At 37.8% G+C, this 21,407-nt stretch overlaps 1 protein-coding gene and 1 long non-coding RNA gene across 2 annotated transcripts in view; one reads left to right on the top strand and one right to left on the bottom strand.

Moving 5' to 3' along the window:
- Nucleotides 1–21,407, top strand: part of grik3 (glutamate receptor, ionotropic, kainate 3) — a 254,320-nt gene that overhangs the window by 39,926 nt on the left and 192,987 nt on the right. The window lies entirely within an intron of this gene.
- On the bottom strand, nt 8,467–11,733 carry LOC116408850. Its single transcript, XR_004221317.1, has 2 exons — nt 11,652–11,733; nt 8,467–9,734 (listed from the first exon to the last, which is right to left on the bottom strand). It is a non-coding gene; the product is annotated as an uncharacterized LOC116408850 (long non-coding RNA).

Below are 21,407 nucleotides of genomic sequence, written 5' to 3'. Positions count from 1 at the left end.
ATTCGATTTTCACATCTCAAACCCCCTGTGTACAGCATAAAGACTTTGGGACACTTGGGTCATTTTGAATAAAGCTTTACAAAAGGCCGGTATTTTCTGAGATTCACCTTCATTAATCAGCTTTTCAGACAAAACTGAAATGTTTTCTTCACTCTGATGTCTTCTTTGTGTTAGAAATACTGCTCTTTTCACAGCTGCTTTTAACTGATATTTTTCTTTTTAGCCTCACAGTGACTGCTTGAACTTATGTTAAATTTCTGTATTGTTTTTGTTGTTTCCCAGGAACGCTTAAATATATACCTCCTATAGTAATTGCAGGTATGTTTGAATGTGTGAACAGTGCAAGAAGATCAACTCTACTACTACTATGCAGTATATACTGTATATATATATATATATATATATATGTAGTTCCCATACACTCACTGATTCTGAAATGAATTTATTATCAAAGGGCCTTTCTTTTGTCCCTACACATAGGACACGCATTTTAGACATTATGATTGATCTGCACAGGTTCCAACGCACCAGGAAGCTTAAGGTACATTTACGGTCTTCTGACTACAGACAGTAAATCAAGCAAAATAAAGGCAGCTATATTATACCTCATAGTGTATATTGAGATTGCATTTCACCTCACGCTATTTTTAATGGGGGTTGAATTTAAGGTATATATTTTTCTTTTCTTTTTATCTGATTGAAATAAAGGTTAAGTTTTATTTTCTATCACTCTTGGCTAGTTAAATCACCTGATATAAATTTGGGAATGATAATTGAAGTCTAAACTGGGACCACCTGTTTAGGTAGGGTGTTTCCCTACTCTCTCTCTTTATCAGTTTTGGTCTATGGTTGATGACTTGAATCAGCTCCCTACCACAATACGCTTTCCGGCACAGCTTGGTACATCTTCTATTTGCTTTTTGGACTTGGCATTATCTGTGACGGGTTCTACTCTTACCACTACAACCTACAGGAAGGACACAGACCGAAATACATTGCTGCACTTCTCCCCTTGCCATCCTCCACATACCCTACAAAGCATCCCTTATTCACAAATGGTATGGATGGTAAGGAATAACTCCGACCCAAGTTACAACATCAGCTTGATGAATTGGAGGTACGCTTCATACAGAGAGGATACCGACCACATCTACTGGAATCCTCAAGATTAAAGGCCATAACACTCACACAAGCCCTAACCCTGAAAGCTGAAGAGAAATCATCGCAGAGTACGACTGATGAGAGACTTACCTTTACTACGACTTTTACCCCGGATAAAAAAACCTTTGATCGGTGCAATCTTCTATCATTGGTCGGTCCTGGAGAAAGATCGCACTTTACCTCCTATCTTTAGACATCTCCCACGTATTGCTTATAGAAGGGGACATAGTTTGAGAGACATTTTGGTAAAGACTGACCCTAACCACTGCTACCCCAAACACCTGGCTTCCTTCTACTAGACTGGGTTGCTATAAATGCCCCAACTGTACCACCTGCAATGCTCTTATTTCGGGACCCCCGTTTAGTCACCCACATACGGGACGGTTGATTCAGATCCAACATAGACTGACTTGCAAATCAAAATATAATATTTATTTTATTAAGTGCCCATGTGGTCTAATGTACATCGGAAAAACTGTTACTACATTCAGGGACCTGATGGCCGATCACAGGTCTGCAATCCGGACAGCACTAACATCGGGCGAAGCTAACACTCCAGTGGCAGCACATTTCTTGACCCATACATGGGCGTCCACAGAAGGGGGCAAGAGAGGGCACTTGCCCCCCCCTGGAAAAGTAGCAAAAAAACAAAAACCTTACTCCGTTTCTGCACTTTCCTCTCAAGCCCGTTTTTGCTGTGCTCCGATTGGATCTTTCTTCTTGTGGATTCTCCAATCAGAGCACAGCTTCCTTGACAGACAGTAAAATTGACCAATCAGAGCACAGATGCACACAGGGATCGGGAGATTTTGCAAACTGGAAACAGAAATAAAGACTGAAAAGAACAATCTGCCCCTGTAACTTTACCTAAGAACCAACTCTCAACTTTTGCTGCAGTTTTCATCCCACAGGTACTATACACAGGTACTATACACAGGCACTATACACAGGTACTATACCCAGGCACTATACACAGGTACTATATACACAGGCACTATACACAGGTACTATACACAGGCACTATACACAGGCACTATACACAGGCACTATACCCAGGTACTATACACAGGTACTATATACACAGGTACTATACCCAGGTACTATACCCAGGCACTATACACAGGTACTATACACAGGCACTATACACAGGCACTATACCCAGGTACTATACCCAGGCACTATACACAGGCACTATACACAGGCACTATACACAGGCACTATACACAGGCACTATACCCAGGTACTATACACAGGTACTATATACACAGGTACTATACCCAGGTACTATACCCAGGCACTATACACAGGTACTATACCCAGGTACTATACCCAGGCACTATACCCAGGCGCTATACCCAGGCGCTATACACAGGCGCTATACCCAGGCGCTATACACAGGCGCTATACCCAGGCGCTATACCCAGGCACTATACACAGGTACTATACCCAGGTACTATACCCAGGCACTATACCCAGGCACTATACACAGGTACTATACCCAGGCACTATACCCAGGCACTATACACAGGTACTATACACAGGCACTATACCCAGGCGCTATACCCAGGCACTATACCCAGGCACTATACCAGGTACTATACCCAGGTACTATACCCAGGCACTATACCCAGGCACTATACCCAGGTACTATACCCAGGTACTATACACAGGTACTATACACAGGCACTATACACAGGTACTATACACAGGTACTATACACAGGCACTATACAGTTCTAAAGAATCACTAGCTGACATTAAATTGTTTTTTGCCTGACCTGACATCTATAATAATTTATAATCTATCCCCTACCCTAACACATGGAGGGTAAGTTAACTCTTTCCCTCTGAAAAAGCTCATTGTGTGTTTATATATTTGTTGTTGTTTTTTGCACTTACTATTTTTTTTTTTTTTTGTCATTGTTTTGTTCATTTATAGTAAGTTACAGTGGGGCCAATGTTGTGTATCAGTGCCAGTGTTATAGTGCCAGGGCCTGAATATCTGCCATCAGTACCCACTGCATCTCCCTGTATATAATGTGCTGGGTTTGTAAATACGGACTGCGTCTCACTGTATATAATGGGGAGTCAGTACCCACTGCCTTTCTTGCTATAAAACTAACATAAACACATCTAAAGGGGTGGTTCACTTTTAAGTTAACCTTTAGTATGTTATAAAATGGCCTATTCCTAGCAACTTTGCAATTGGTCTTTCTAATTAATTTTTTTGAATAATTTGCCTTTCTCTTCTGCCTCTATACAGATTTCAAATGGGGGCCAAAAAATATTGCTCTGTGAGGCTACAATTTTATTATTATTATAATTTTGTATTACTTATTTTTCTAAGTAGGCCCCTTAACTATTCATATTCCCATCTCTTGTTTAAACCACTACCTGGTTGCTAGGGTAAATAAGACCCTAGCAACCAGATAGCTGCTGAAATACCAAATGGAGAGCTGCTGAACAAAAAGCTAAATAACTGAAAAACCATTAAAAATAAAAGTGAATTGAATGCGAACTACCCCTTTAAGCTAACTGATCACAAACACAAATGTTTGCAGATCCCCTAACAGAAGTGCGCGTATGAATACTTTTACATCCTAAACATTTTAGGGTAAAAAAAAAAAGCACCCCCACCCGCACTTTTGTACAGTATCCCAGGGAGTCAGTGGGAACGGCAAGAGGTAGTTGGGAGGTTAACTTTTTACGCCAGCAGCGAATCCACTAAGTGTCACATTAGCTGTAGGTCAGTCTGTGTATGGGCCATCTTTAGCCTCCCCTAGTATCATCCTGCAAAAAAAAAATATATATTTTTATATATATATATATATATATATATATATATATATATATATATTTGTCTGTTGCAGGATGATGCTAGCTTACTTGCCCCCCCTTGGAAAATTTTCTGCGGACGCCCATGGACCCATAAACACACACTGGCCAGCTTAAGATGTATGATTATCGATCACATACCCCCCTTAGTCCATGGTGGCAATCGTGAAAAAATGGATGCACCTCCTCAATACCATTAGCCCCAGTGGTTTGAATGAACAAGTGTCCTATTCAGCATTTTACTTATAGCTGACTGTGTGAACTTGTGTCCTTCAGCACTCAATACAGAACTATTCTTTACTGAGGCCTGTTGGCCAGTCTTGATTTATCTGGGTGAACAATATTTATCCATTTTTATCCATTTTGCTCCCCCTTCTCCAGTTTAAAAGTGAGCTCTGTATCATGATTTCTTCAATACAAAGTTAATCTCCACAGCCTTGATAATACATTCTTTAATTAGTATTTATGTATGGGACCGCTTTGATTATACTCCCCTGCTTTGCAATACGTGATCTTTTACTTTTACATGTGGTACACTCAACTAAGTGTGAGAGTTGCAGTTCAGCTATACAGGTTGTTCTCTTCTTTTCTTAGTGTATTATTCTTTTCTGTTTTTATCCACTTTATTCTTTAATAGTGTGCATATGACTAGCTTGTATATATGTACTTTTTGGACTGTACTTTATCAATAGTTTTGTTTATTTGTTACACAGTTGGTGGGAGGTGTTATGTATTTACATTGTGTGATGTCACCAATTTTGGTTTAAGTGTGGGTTTGTTGCATTGTGTGCTCACTTTGAGGAAGGCTGCAGGGACAGCCGAAACGTTAGTCTGACAAAATAAATGTTTCTTTATTTTTGCGTTAAGACCTGTGAGTGTGGCATCTTTTCTATTGTCTACAATACTGACTTACATACTGCACCCAGGCATTCTTTGCTCCAACATTATGTGAGTGCCTGCTCTGCACTGTTCTGTACTGTTATACATATACATTAAAGTCAATGTTTAGGTAAAATACAGCAAAAGTTATATACAGGTATATCTATTAAAGATTTATTATCAAGAAACTCATTATCCACAAAGCTCCAGATTCAGTTGGGCCTTTTCCCATAGAATCCATTTTGAGCAAATAATTCAAATTTTACTTATTTTCCCCCATTCTTTTCTGTAATAATAAACAGTACCTTACTTGATGATAAGTACATTACATGAATTCATATTGGTGGCAACACAATTCTATTGGGTTTGTTAAATGTTTAGTTATTTATTTTCAAGTAGACTTAAGGTCTGTAGATCCAAAATACAGAAAGATCCTTTATTCAGAAATCCCAAAGTCCCATGTATTCTGGATAACAGACCCTATGCCTGTACAATGTGTAATAATTATTATTATTTGGTACAAATACTAACATCTCTGCATTGCTTGGAAGTTAAGGGAAATGCTGTGCTTAAAAATAAACACTCTCTCATAATTGACATGTTGATTGGACATTGGGTAGGCATTGAAAAGAGTTGTACGACTATAATTGTAAAATAGTGCAAAGTACTTGACTGGTGGAAATCTTAATCCATCAATCCATTGATTAAATACAGTTCTATCAATATTTGTGCTGTTGGTAAGAAAAAGTAAATTAGTAGAGTAATGCTAGATTTGTTATGTTCCTTTGGATTTAAATGTTGTTGTTGAGTATATTGTTTTTCATTCCCCTTATGTTTTCTTTGCAATATTACAGTAAACTTCAATAAAGAGTGGACATAATGAGTTCAGTGCTAGAAAAACAATGTTGGAAGCCTCTGGCAACCAAATATAACACTGAGAAAAGAGAGTCAAGTGTTATGTGAGCAGGCAGTATTGTCACTGGAGAATCTTCTTGCATAAGTTTGGCTGCTTGATGGGGTTTTGCTTTATTGCATTGTGGTTGTTCTATGGTTTATGAAGTATAATATAATAATATGGTGAAAAAATTGGGAACGTGTAGAGAAACATTTGGGTGGAAGACTTTTGAGTATTTAATGGTTTGATGATGAAAATTAATAGTGTTGCAGGCAGACTAAGACCTACATCTTGAGGATATATTCAGGCCCGGATTTGTGGCGAGGCCACAAAGGCCCGGGCTTAGGGCGGCACAGATTTAGGGGCGGCATGTTGCCCCACCGCAACGAAAGTTTAACATCTTGCTCCCATACGGAGCAATGGGGACTTGAAAAGCACGTGCATGCGTGCTTGCGGCTGCGCAGTGGAAGGGGGGGTAGAGGATTGTTTGCGCGTTTGTGCATGCGCGCATGTGGGGGGAAGTCGCGAATGGGGGGGGGGCGGCCTGAGGGTGTCAGGATTAGAAATCCGGTGCTGGACATATTACTTAATCAGGGATGTCCTACCTAGTGTAATATGTAGTGATACTTGTTTTATCTGACCTAAAGTCCAGGACTGAGACCCGTAACAAACTCTAAGGCTGATACCACATGTGGCGTTTTTACACTGCGTTTTTTCTCAGCCTAAAAACGCCGCACAAGCCACACAGCCCCTGACTATGGCGTTTTTCAGCCTAGTACTGGTGACGTAGCAAATCCCGTTTCCATGGTGCTAATAGTGCAACATAATAAAAAACGCCGTGTATTTCAGCTAGGTCTGGCAGCTGCCTTTGTGTATACATAGGAATAGCTTGCTTTGCAAATACTGGCGTATTTCAGCCAATGCTTGAAAAATCCGTGCTAAGGCGTTTTCTAGCGTATTTCCGCATTGTGTGGTTTGCTTCGAGTCTTTTCAAGTTATTTCTATGGATGATGATATCAGGCGTTTTTCAGCCGCTGAGAGAATTAGAAAATACGCAGCGTAAAAACGCCACGTGTGGCATCAGCCTAAACTCCAAAATTGGTCCCCTCATAGCTCATTTATCTGTTTGTAAATTGTGAGGACCAGTTCTCTGCTACCTCATCTTGCCAGAGAAAACTTTATGGCAATATACATGGTGAGAGGAAAAACAAAGATCTCAAATAAGCTGGAGTTGAAATATGTAGGATAATTTATCAGGTTAAAACACCTTTCACCCACTGCACTTGCAAAACAATCCATTCCAAGATGTTGAAAATCATTACCATAATAATTGGTAAGTCCTTCTTTCCTTTGAGCCTTTTTTTTAATTTTGCCATTGAATAAAGACTGATGGATGTTGTATGCCTGTGAAAGTTACTGCGAGGGTGAAAACATTTCACAGTGTCAATGAACGTGTTTAATTTCCCTGGAAGTGCTGGTTTAAATCGCACGCGGGGTATAGCATTAGCATAACAAAGAGATAATGCATTCATTTAGAGTTTAATAGGCAACACTGCCCTGCAGTTGTTCATTAAATGGAGCCATGCACGAAAGGGTCAGAATTTCCCCCCTGCAGACCATAGTATAAAACAGTAATTCGTCTAGAAAGGGAGTTGTTTAATGATTCTTAATATCTCTTCTACCTGCTGAATGAAAGGCAGCACATATTTTCTTTGCTTAGACTTTCTAATTATTAAAGGGAACTGAATAAATTGTACAAAAGCAAAATAGTAGGTGTGTTTAGGATCACTAAGATTTGAAGCAATGAACATTGTAGAATGCTGATTCTTCATTGCAGGCATATGTTCATTCAGTTTTAGTACAGATTAATTTACGATTTGGAAACCATTGATTATTTTGATTTCTAAAGCTGGCAGTGCCGGATTTGTAAGCCGGGTGCCGGAGCTACATTTTAGGCCAGGTATGGGTTCACTACGAAATTCCGCATTTCACCATTGAAAAAACTGCAGCAAAAAATCGAGGTCTTGTCAAATAAGTTGTGGTCACATAAAAATAGAAATGTATCAACAAAGTTGTGCATGTCAAAAAAGTTACGCTGTAGCCACATTTCCCAAAATTTTCCCTCATCACTATTGTTGGTAACCAAGCTACATAAATTCCTGTTCATGGCAAAACCATCCTATGGGGTTTATAATGCTTAAATGTTTTTTAGTAGATTTAAGGCAATGTGATTCAAATAACAAATCCCATTATCTGGAAAACCCCACATCCCCAAAATTCCAGATAATAAATGCCATACTAAGAGGTTCTCATCAACTGCTTTAATCTAATATAGTTTCACATATAAAGGTCTTATACCTGTATATAAAAGACAAAAAAACCTATTAAAATGGTAATTAAATGAAACACGCCTTTCAGATTTTGTTTATGAACATATTTTTATAGGGATTGTTGTACGTGTATTTCTTACTTATTCTGTTTTGCAATAAAATGGTTAATTATGACTTTTGCTTATATTTCAAATGCAGGCATGTAAAATAGCAGCTGCTCATACAATATAATTCACACCCAGATAAAAGAGAATATACATAATTAGCCTAATTTGAGCTGCACATAAGAACTGGAGCAAAACATTTTTTACTCTGCTAGACAAGACCTGTTTTTTTTTATTTTCACATCTGCTCTCTAAAGTGATTCAAATTAAAATGGAATTTGCATACAGAATGCACAGTTCGACCAAATTCCATAACATAAACTATCTCCATCCGTCTCCTTCCCAATTAGTTGTATGGTGAGTGTTTGCATATCCGCTCCAAAGTGGTAATCTCTGTTGTCAAAACTGTAGGCAGCTACGGAAAAGGAGTTTTTATATCAGGAATAAAATCAGTGCAATTTATCAAAACATTAGGTAAGAGCAACTCTCATCCTATTTAAAGGGCACATGTTTTTATTTTCTGCATGCTTCTAGCTTACTAGTTAGATAGCTATGTAAAAACTGAAAAAAGACCATCAAGTTCAATCCCTCCAAACCAACCCCAGTGCATTTACTGTATACACATATTTATACAGACCTATCTATATGCTCACATATATACTAGTGTCAATACTAAACTAACTGTAGATCTTAAGAACACAATAGCCTTGGATATTATGCTTGTTCAAGCAGTCATCCAAGCCACTCTTATGTTCAGTAACATGGAAAAATTTACTATTCTATCATATGCATAAAACAATATCTTGTATATCTTGTAACTTCAGTATATAATCTTGTGATGTCAAGGGAAAGTAAACCTTTCATTAAACCCTTCTGGTTCTTTTAAGTTCTCTGAAGAAGAAACCCCATAATTACAGATGCAATAGGATAGAATGGGAATCATACCAACTAGCACCTGGTCAACTATCTTGATATCTAACATCACTATATTTAGAGCTGTTGTGTTGTGTTATAAAAGCAAGAAAAGAAAGCAGGGAGGATCGTAATTGAAGAATCTCCTTTTTAAAAGACCCTCCATCCAAAAACTATTTAGCACAGTAAAGCAAAATGCATTTTAAACTTTCCAAATATACATTAATTGAAAAGTGTTAGGGCCGTGACAGACGGGGAGATTAATCTCCCCGAGATGCCATCACACCAGCTAGAATGTAAATCGCAGGTAGGATGGCATATGCAGCGATTTGCCGAAATCGCCAAAGTTGCCTTGCAAGGGAACTTTGGCAATTTTGGCGCCGCCTATGCCATCTCACCTGCGATTTACATTGTAGCCGGTGGGATGGCATCTCGGGGAGATTAGTCACCCGCGACAAGGGACTAATCTCCCCGTCTGCCACGGCCCTTAATAGTTTATTGTTGTTTGTAAATGTAAGCAAGCTTGAAATTGTTTTTTTGGCTGTTTATATTCACTCCTGGCTTTGACTCCTGAATCAATGTTCCAAGCCACTTGAGTTACAGACCTTGTGGAGGAGACCTGTGAACAAAAATAACAGAAAGAACATTACTTTGCTTTCCTCTGTGATTACATTTACAAATAAGCAACTTTAAAAATAACTTTTTAATTAATGTACTTCATAAATCTGTATTTCCAACACTCGCAAAAAATTGTGGTTTTGCGAGTGTTGGAAATAATCACAAATTGGTGCTTTCATTTTGCCATATGTTGTGTCTAACCGGGAAAAAGAAATTGTGATTGACTCCAATGCATTTGGTGCAAAAGAAAAACATGAGAAAAAAATACCCATTGGTTTTAAATAGTGATGAGCGAATATGTCCCATTTCACTTTGCCGTAAAATTCACGAAATGACAAGGAAGTTCGTGTAACCCATGTATTTTTTTTTTGTTGCCCGCGCCTTTTTTTATGCGACCACACCTATTTTGACACGACTGCAACTTTTTTTGACGTGCAACAATTTTTTCTGCTGCAAGTAACAATTCCCCAATGCCAAAATTCGTTGCAAATCCATGCCTGCCGACTCCATTCTGCCATTTGTGTTATTCTGGTCAAAATATATGCATTTTTTTCCAGAGAAAATAAACCCATGGTAAAATTTTAATGCAATTTAGAAAAAAATGTCTCTATTTGCAAAAACAGAAATGTTTACCTAGTACATGATAGGGACTCATTAAGAATAAAGTACAAAGTGAAAAGTATGTTAATTACAAATCACCATGTTTCGTTACCCACAATGAAATGTAAAAATCCAGCACAGAAGTGGGTGCTACACTCTTCATGCATCAATTCAAGGTGATTGCAAATTCATGGTGAATTAAACCCTAAAAACAAACATGGGTAGAAATGCCATATTTCATATATTGAACTGACTGCACCAGTCTACAGTTTCTGAATCTTTAACACAGTAATAATTAAGGCCTATTTGTTAGAAGCTCTGGGCAGCTATTGAGAAGCTAAGCTTAGGGGTCATAGCAAATTATCAAGCTACAGGGCTCATGATTAAATTCTGATGCCAACTGCATTGTTTTCACAGCTGTTATGTAATAAGGATTCAACTGACAGCAGCACAGAGCATGTGCTCTGAATCAGCAGAAAAGAACATGGGGGGCTACTGGGGCATCTTTGGAGGCATTGTTCTTTCCTGTTAAAGGGGTGTTGTTGCCTTAGGCTGGTACAGAATGACAAAATATATAAATGCATCATTTGTAGCTACTTCTTTGTTAAGCTTTAGTTCTCCTTTAATATCTGATATGGTAAATTCAGTGCAAGTTGCAGCACATAGTTTTCATTGTGGGGATTGTGTCATTTTTCAGGCATGCCAATACAGGTGACATCAATAACATACCTATAGGTTATGCTGGATATTATTAGGAAAAGCTAATATTTTATAAATAAGGTGTCAGGTACACGCCACTCTCAGATGCGCCTGACACCGGGACGGGGAAATAAGGGCTTACACTCAGTCACCTTTCACACAGGTTAGACTAACATCAAGAACCCCCAAACACACCACCACCCCAAATAACTATTCGCTGCCACCATGTTTCATTAACAGGCGATAGAAACCTAATGCACAAATATATCACACAGCTTTCTTACTGTAGTTAGGGTTAGTTTCCATTAATTTCACAAAACACACTAGCAGCCGAAGGGTTAATTTACAAACACACTCTCCTGCTAGTAGTCAACTAGTTAATTAGTATTTACACAGAACTTGCCCCCCTACTCAATACACACACAGCGAAGCAATTAATATATTCACATCTAAACAAGGTACGTGAGTCTTTAGAGCCAAAGGACAGAACTTATTAAATGTTATATTTAATATTACAAGGGTAAACAGTGCATTTAAAAAGGTTTTACAAAAAGAGACATACACATATAAACAGTAAATAAAATAAAATGGAATAAAACACAGAGAAAACCCTATGTACCTTACTAAGTTATCCTTTGTGTCCTCCTGAAGCAAGAGTATGGAAATCCTGAGCCCACCCCCCAACAGAGATTGGGACCTCAAAAATGAACTAAAGAATATCTGGGCCTGTGTGCTTTTTATGTCCCGCGGGGCCCCTCCCTCATTACCGTATGCACGAGGAGGGAGTGTCCAGAAACTTGTCACATGACCCCCCTGTAGAGAGCTGTACTTCTCATGCCAGTTTCTTGTCATATAATATTGGTACTTGTCAGTACCCAATATTATTATGAAAATATGGGCTTGCTTTAGCCCACATGTGGGCGATCAGAATTATACCAAACATGAGGGGTGTCTCATGTCCCAGCCTCCCAGAAACTATCCCACCTAACTGGTGGGTATAGGCAGTGCCTGTTTGGTATCATGAGAAGCATGGGACCCCCTCATAACCAATATGTGATTTATGAGGATGTGAACCCTAAAGCAAAGGAGATATGGATCCCTTTTTCTCCTAGCTGCACCCCCTGCTGTTCCTAGGTCCACACTTTGATTGCTTTGATTGACAGATCAAAGAAACCAAAGGCCCCCAGTTTCCTGCCCCCAAATGGCTGGCCCCGCATTGTCTGATGAGTTTGATAAATTTGTCACCTTCCACAGTCCCTTGTTGTGTATTGAATTAATTAAGGGTGTCTTGTGGACACAAAGCCAAATGTTGCCAGGTTAAACTCTGAACATGCCAGAGCAATATTATGCTGATATGACATAAGATATGAGATGTATTTCCTCATTGAGCCATTATATAAACTAATCACAAAATAAACTCCCTTTCTGATAAAAAATATCTTCCTGCAACAATAAGCCTACTTGTAAACATCAGGGGACTAGCCCCTTCATCAAGGGGCTAGTCCCAAAAACATTTGCTGATATGAATAAACGTGACGTGAAGACGTGAAGTTTTTGTGCAAGAAGCATTAAAGTAGAGAGTGCCTTTGTTACTTTTTTTGTTGACATTATATAAACAATATGTATGGTTACTCTCATCTGACTGACCCCAGTTTTGTGACCCACCACCCTGAAGGTGTAGACTGCAAAATCAGAGATGGTAGTTACCCAGCCTATTAATGATTCAAACAATACATTATTACTTAAAAACAAAATTTGTAATATTGCCCAAAAAGGCAATTTGCAGGTTTGTGTAATAGGCATCTTTTTCCCCGAGTTCTGGCAAGGGGAGGTATTTTACCCTTGCTATATCTGTAATTTTTTTTTTCTCTTTGTCTATTAGAAAATCTGTCCCATTTCATTGCATTTGCATAGCTGCCCATAACCTGGCAAGTCAGTAATTGCACAGTATGTTGGGTTACAAAGCGATTTAATGAAATGATCATCTTCCATTAGTGAAATGCTGTTGTACTGGCATTAAACTAACTCAAGGGGTTACCCTATGTCCTATTAACACCAAGCACAATTAGGTATTAGCATTAATCAGCTCTAAATGCCTTCAGTCTACTAATAGATTTGATCATTCACCTGTTATTTTAATTATGTCAACGGCTTTATTATCTAATTGCATTCAATTAGTATACCACCAACAGACAGAGATTATGGTTTGCACTGTACCTGCAGCCAGGACCAAATTATGTGACTTTTAGAGGTTGCAGTACATTTTCTGTTCTATTTAGAACCAGAGTTGTTCCATTTTAACCCCTAAAGAAACACACTGTTAGCTTAATAATCAAGTCCTGGCTAATTAATGCACTATATAAAGGATGGTTTCATATGTAATCTGAAATACAGTTTATTGTGCTCTCTTGGACTTGGGCACAGTCCTTTCGCAACTGTCTAAACAGTTAAGTATAAAGGGAATACCAAACAGCTGTATAATCTAACAAACAGTAGTCTAGGAAGTACTTGAAGCAACTTTTACTAATTCATAACAACCTTTGAAAATAGCACATATACTGTATATGTTTTTATGTTTATATATAAAGTAACTTATTTATTTGTAGTAAATCTAAGAACATGGCTCTAAATAAAAACTGTTAAAGGGAAAAAGCCTTGAATGTATTGGGAGGGGCAGGCTGGGATTTAGAGTGAAAGGTCTGGGGAAGGTTTGGAAGGGTAGGGTTATCTCTTTCCTAATGATCCAATGGAGCAGAGGTTGATTAGTCCCATTGGGAGGCTTGTTTTATGTTGTCACAAATTGGTGAAAGGGGGTGTGAAACCTATGCCTAGTTTTAAGTGCGTTAAGTCTTATGTCTCCATGGTCATACAGTATATTCCAAGAGGGAAGTTAGTCAGATTGCCTACAGTAGGTGGCTGGCATACCAGGAAACCTACTGTGATGGTTTTCAGAAGGCAAGCATTTCATATGGAGAGGTAGATACTACAGCATTTTTACAAATACAAATTGGAATCTGTATTTGATTCTAGTAGTGTGCAGCAAGTACTGAAGAAATTAGTCTGGAGTGAGTTATGGAGAGTACAAAAGGATTATGAATTCTGAAGCACTGAAGGAAAGGGAAAAATAGATGGAGTGGCACTGAAGCAAATGAACAGTAAGGTGCTGATCAAAAAAAAATCCCACAAGCTAACACCTCTGAAGTTAATAGACAGCCCATAATATAGATGGTGTGAAACCTTCCTGATGTCATAGTGACATTATGATGAAAAATAAATCTCATGCTTTCTTAATGAGACATCATTCATTTTTTCATTTATTAAAATGATAAAAAGACAAATTATCTATATATCAGATTGTCCCACATTTTCTGTATAAATACTCTTTTTTTTTAACCATAAGTCAGCAAGCCTCTAAATGTGTCCTGCTGAACATAACCTTCCAAAGAGTTCAGTGATTATGCGCAGCTACAGTTCTGCTTGCACTCATACAAGCTTTTTAGAAGCATCATAAGCATACTCTCTGATTTATGTGACTTTTTGAAGCCGTAATTGCAACTTTAATTCACTACAGATTATTGCATTGGGAAACTACAGCTTTATTTCCCTTGGAATTATAGTGGGTTATGGTTTATGTTCAAATGTCAGATCACATAATAAATCAGGCGCTGTTTATAAACGAGCCAACGTTTGTTCTTCCTTTTCTGTGATACACAGGACCAATTATTAGGCTCAAATGCCCATTATCTATGGGAAACAGGCGTCGGGGCCCATATGGAAGAGTATAGGGGCTAAATAGTCTATAGTGATGCAATTGTTAGAATTAAATATCTTATGCCTGTAGGTGCAGTAAGTGTTGTGCCTATTGTCATTACATGTATATATGTATACTATTCTCTACTGCTCAATACTGTGCATGCTGTAAAGGGGCAAAGCTGCTGACAAGATCAGTGTTTCAGAATTCAAAAAGTGGAGCAAGAGACTGAATACTCTGTAGCAAGGATTACTCCCCAAGGTGTCTAAGGTCCTGTACTGAGATTTATCATGCCAGCCTAAGTACTTCTCTACACATCATTCTGCTGAAAAATGTTAGGTATAAACCCACCATTATACATTTTATTGATGCAGACTCCATTCAGTAATATTAGCTGAATATTGTTTACAATATCCATATTCTGTCATGATTTTTATAATGTGCTTTTTATTTCTAAATTACACTTACAGTTTACATAGCAAATAATTCACTCTACCATTTAAAATTGTATTCATAAACCAACAAATGTATTTTTTTCGTTGTAATATTGATGTGCATTGTGCCTGAGTCTGAGCTTTCAGAAGGTGCCAGCACTACACATTAGAACTGCTTTCATGTAACCTATTGTTTTTCCTACTGCCATGTAACTGGAGGAGTTCCAAGCCAGACTTGGATTTCTTACTATTGAGTGCTATTCTGATATCAACCACAGGTGTCAGGGATCTGCTATCTTGCTGCCTTCCCATTGTTTTGCTGATCGGCTGCTGGGGGAAAAGGGGAGGTGATATCACTCCAACTTGCAGCTCAGCAGTAAAGTGTTACTGAAGTTTATCAGAGCACAAGTCACATGGCTGTGGCACCTTGGGAAATTAAGATTATGGCTAACCCCATGTGAAATTTCCAAATTAAATTTAAAAAGATCTGTTTGCACTTTTAAATAAACAAATTTCAACACAGCATTCTTATGGAGAACCTCTATTAACAGATGAGTTTTGGGGGGGAAAAAAACATGCTTTTTCTTTGCCTCCACTATCTGTCTGGAATCTTTAGTGATCTAAAATTCTCAATTTTTGTAAATTAATAATGAAAACTAAACCTTACATTTTAGGTATTTACTGACCGGATTCCATTATTTTTTTTTTAGAATTGTAACAAAAGAATTTTCAATCAGTTGTTTTCATCATTTTGCCATTAGTGGATTGTTTTGGTAAATGGATGGAACAATTCGCTGTGGAAAAATGTGCGCAACTACAAAAAAGACACGGGCATCAAAAATTTTTTTGCAGGCGTTATTTTTTCTCTATGTGCATTTTCCGGGTTTCGTAAATTTTTTCGCTGTTTTGCTTATCTCTTTAAAGTTTAAGGAAATTTTCAGCAAAGCAAAATTGGACAGATTCCTAGTTTGGAAGGATTTGTACTTAGTGCATTTATTTAAGTTTCCTGCACTCTTCAAGTGCAGGAAACAGTATTGCTGGGAATAAAGTTTATTTGTGCTTAAGATGTTTCCTTTTTTAGTTCTAAGATAATCCTCACCATCTGCTTTTTAGAAGCTCAGTTCTGGCATATGTTGAGAATATCACTACTAAAAACTGATTTTGCCCATGTTAGAATTTATCCATATACTGTACCACAGGGCTCTTTAGTGCTGTATATTCTTGATTCTAAAGACAATTTGGGCATTTAACTGGGAAAGACTGAATTCAAATCATTTGTATAGAGTTGAAACTAAATTACATACTAGGTTGAGCTTTCCAGCACAGATCTCTGCTTTTATGTCTCTCTGATCATCTCAGGTAAAAAACAACTTGGGACATTATTGATGACAGATGCAGATGGCAAATGTAGACATGTGTCACTGTGCTATTTCCAGCCCTGGCCTGAAGCTTAGTAGCTTAAAATCGAAAAATAGGCAAATGTAGCAGAAAGAGGCATCAGTATGGATTCTTTATAGAAAAGAACTAACTGTTTAAAAGCTCTGTCCATTTTTGGATTAAAAAAAATAACTAATGCCATATTTAATATGAGGTTTATCATTAAAGGTAGAAAGAACTTACAACAAAAATAGGAACAGTTATAGGACCTTCGTAGCTAACATTTAATAAAATAAACAATTTCTTTGTGGCTTTCTCCCAAATAAGCAGCCTAGATCTCAAACATCTGTCTAATGTTGAATACATAAAAAGTACTTGTAATAGCTTGTGATTGGGCTTGTCATGTCAATAAAACTCTGCAAAATTGTGTGCTTAATATTAAACATTAACACCCAACCAAAAATGACACTCTATCTATCTATCTATCTATCTATCTATCTATCTATCTATCTATCATCTATCTATACAGTGTCATAAAAGATTACACCACCCTTTTCCCTAATACCATCCCCTGTGCTTGATACCATGTGACCATAACAGTTCATATTAGATTTTTTAAAATTCATTTGTATATTACGCTACTATAAATACTATTATATTAATTCTTGCATTATAAAATAAGTTTATAATAAGAAAATCTAACTGAATTGCTCCGTTTTGATGAGATCTCTATCAATATTCCCCCTTGAGGTGACCACAGTAAGGTTGAAATCACTTTTAAAGGCTTCAAAATGGCCTTTGTTTTGGTTGACTATGCCTTACATAATGTTGATACAAGGAAAAGCAGTATGTTTTTATAATTATTATTTCTCTTGTTATTATTTTAGTAAATAAAGCAGGGTATAATAAAAAAAATGCACAAATGTACCTTTAAAGTTATTAAGCAACTATGCATTTGTACCTTTTCAGTTTCCGTGTGCCAGTGTTGACCTCTTTATGCCTTTTGTATTATGTACTGTATAGAAATGCTTTCCAAAAGAGCTCCAGCAGCTACCAACATGCTACGTAAACAATATATAGGAAAAGGACACAGCTCATACATGAAAATACACAGCTATTTGACTTAACATTGTCCTAACACAATCTGTGCATATCACTTTCATATCTGTTTTTCATTCAGCACAAAAGGGTCATCATAAAGACACTGGCAGCAAGTCCTTAACTAATATCACACACCTCTTATCATTTTGCAATATTAGAAGTATGTTTGGCTCCTTCTCTTCCAATATCCAGAGATAATGTTTTACAAGACTGACAAACACATGAAGGCTCAAAGTAATATGCTAGGGAGATGGAAATTGCTGATAAGCAGTTCTGTTTATCTGCTTCCCTCTCTCTCTCTTTCTCGCTTTCTCCCTCCCTCTCATTTATCTCTAGCCCATCTCGCTTTGCTGTTCTTCCCGGCACTCCAGTATAAATGAAGAACAAGATAAGGCTAGGATGCAGCTCCAGCCAAACCTGACTCATACTTTGTTTTCTTCTTGGCAGATTGCAGCCATAGAGTATTCTAAAACCAAATCCAATCCATCAAATTTTTTCCCCCAACACAAATGAGTATGGAGGAAATAATTATTTTGCTATTTACCACAGTTTAATACCTAGTACTGTTTTGAATAAATGAATTTCAAATATGATTCCATTTATTTGCATTTGGCTGTATCTTGGTTTTACAAAAGGAATCTAGTGAGCCTTTATAAAAAGGCTTATATCTAATTGCATTAATAGAGTATTACACTTGTGGGTCCACATTGCGCAATATCCAATCTTTTTTGCATATGCTGATCAGTCTCATTACAAAAATGAGGCAATGTGTACCCGCCTTGGAAGACAAAAAGGGCAGATACATTATGGGGCACATTTATTAAAACTCTAACATTTCTTACAGAAAATGTCCGTGCAGGAAAAAATCGCAGAAAAGTTGTGAAACTGCAACTTTTTCAAATTGTCGCATCAAAACCTCTACTTTTTCACACAAAAAAAAATATAGCGTCAAAAATCCGAAACCTTGAAAGTTTCATAGTGAAAATTTAGGAGCGCCTACTTCAAAATTGTCCTGACCTTACCATTGCAGCAATCTTCATTTAGGTCTTTATTCCAAGATCTGTCTTATAGGGGCAGCTTGATAAAAATGTGAGTTTAGAGCTAAATACATAAAAACTCATCTACATTCTATTCATTCCTATGGGATTTTCAGACATGTATTTATTAATTAATTACATTTATTAATTAATTAAATTAAATACAATTCTTCAAATTTTATAGGAATGATTAGAACGTGGGTACATTTTTATGTATTAAGCTCTCATTTTTTTAAATCTTCCTTACACTTTATTACTCTTTACCATTATCCTTTGTAATGAAATGGAGCTAATCACAGAATTACTAGTTACCCTAAAAATTATTTGAGCACTTATTTAATCACCCAAGAGAAAAAAGACCCACTCAGAAGTTTCATTACGATAGCTTATGTCTACCATGATGCTATAGAAAACAATGGGAAGTGGATATTCTACATTTTGTATTATAGATACATGGCATATCGATTTTTTTTACCTTAATACTTGATGTCTCCTGAACTTCCAAATAACCTAAAAATTGCTTGGAAAGCTTTGATTCACAAAAAAAAATAATAATCATAATTAAAACATTTTCTTATATAAGGTCAGATTTGCAGAAATTTGCAAATTGATTTGCATTGGAGATTAGTTGGGTCTGCAAGCAAGGAAACACAAATACATGTTTTTTTTTACACTGACAGAAACCCTCATGTCTTGACAAGGGGACTCCTCAATTTCCCTTCGCCTTCAGCCATCCCTCTGAACCCCATTGTTACATACATTAATAAAACACCAGGAGACGGTAATGGGTAAAAAGAGGCCACAGCACTTATTTACATTTTATCAAATAAATAGGACCTTGCCAGCCTCACCCCAAGGCAATATTCGAAGCCAGAATTCCATAAGAGATCGCTACTATGCTCTGCTGTTCCTTACTGAAGACTTGAGATCAGCACTATGTCATTATATCCACCACTGAGTATTAGGCTGCCTCTACCTACAGAGAGGATGGCCCCAAACTCTGCTACCAGCAGGAGCTGCATCTCCCACCATGAGAGAAGTTCAGCAGCCCTGCTGCCGGTCCTGAATCTGCAGTGCCTCGATGATAGGAAATCCAAGCAGGCTGTCACCTAGCACAAGCAGTAGTAGCGTCTGTATCAATCAACCCACCGTGCAGTCAAAGGAGAGAAGCTCCTTTCTCCCTCTTCTAAAATTTCCTGTGCAGTACTCTGGCAAGGTCCTACTGCTGCTGTGACAGAAACAACTTAAAATACATTAACATATATCCACTGTTTTGATCCAGAGGAAGGCAAAAAACCCAGCCTGAAGCCTGTGCCAATTATGCCTCAAGAGGGAAAAAATTCCTTCCTGACCCCACCTGGCGATCGGAAAATTCCCTGGATCAAGGATTTGACTTTTATTTAACATAAATAATACCATGCAGACTCTCACATTCATACTGTATAGTGTTACCGAAACCACAATATAACAGTGCATATTGGAAAACATTCACATTCTGTTATTAACAGATAATATGAGAGCATAAAGAAGAAAATATCCTGGCATTTTACAAAATATGCAAAAAAGAGGGGAGGGTGGGTGGGATGTTTCTACCTGTTCAGAAGATAGGAAGTGAACTCCTTCTTTTGTGACATCATATCCCTATCCTTCTCCACCCCCAGCCCAGCTTTCCCCCTCCTTAACATACTGCTTCTCACCCAATCACAGCTGCATCTGATTTTTCAATCTTTAAACATAAACCAGTGTAATCTGGCTGCTGGTCATTCGGATAACTTGTCATGCAGCCCCTGCGTTTATAGCTTCAGGGCTTCCTTGACAAGGGGACTCCTCAATTTCCCTTCGCCTTCAGCCATCCCTCTGAACCCCATTGTTACATACATTAATAAAACACCAGGAGACGGTAATGGGTAAAAAGAGGCTTATTTACATTTTATCAAATAAATAGGACCTTGCCAGCCTCACCCCAAGGCAATATTCGAAGCCAGAATTCCATAAGAGATCGCTACTATGCTCTGCTGTTCCTTACTGAAGACTTGAGATCAGCACTATGTCATTATATCCACCACTGAGTATTAGGCTGCCTCTACCTACAGAGAGGATGGCCCCAAACTCTGCTACCAGCAGGAGCTGCATCTCCCACCATGAGAGAAGTTCAGCAGCCCTGCTGCCGGTCCTGAATCTGCAGTGCCTCGATGATAGGAAATCCAAGCAGGCTGTCACCTAGCACAAGCAGTAGTAGCGTCTGTATCAATCAACCCACCGTGCAGTCAAAGGAGAGAAGCTCCTTTCTCCCTCTTCTAAAATTTCCTGTGCAGTACTCTGGCAAGGTCCTACCGCCACAACGAGCCCAACTGAAAACCTTCAGTTGGGTTCGTCCCCACCATAAATTTTTAACTATGTTATAAAACATTTCTTTTTGTATCACACATACTGTACCACAGGATAGAATAAAATTGGCCATTAGCTCTATGGTATAAATACAAATCATTTTTTTATTTATTTATTTATTTTTTAAATATCATATGTATGCAAAACATAAATAAATACTTTCCTTTATTGAAATACCTTTAAATCCATGACCATGTGCAATTACCAACATGGCCAGTTATGGATGTATATTTTTTGGACACGTTACAGCAAGGCAAAACTTCCCACTAGGATGCCTGGCATATCAG

The sequence above is a fragment of the Xenopus tropicalis genome, chromosome 2 (assembly GCF_000004195.4).
Source record: "Xenopus tropicalis strain Nigerian chromosome 2, UCB_Xtro_10.0, whole genome shotgun sequence".
Taxonomy (NCBI): Eukaryota; Metazoa; Chordata; class Amphibia; order Anura; family Pipidae; genus Xenopus; species Xenopus tropicalis.
Note: the sequence above shows the minus strand (reverse complement) of the source record. Positions and strands in the feature narration are given on the sequence as shown.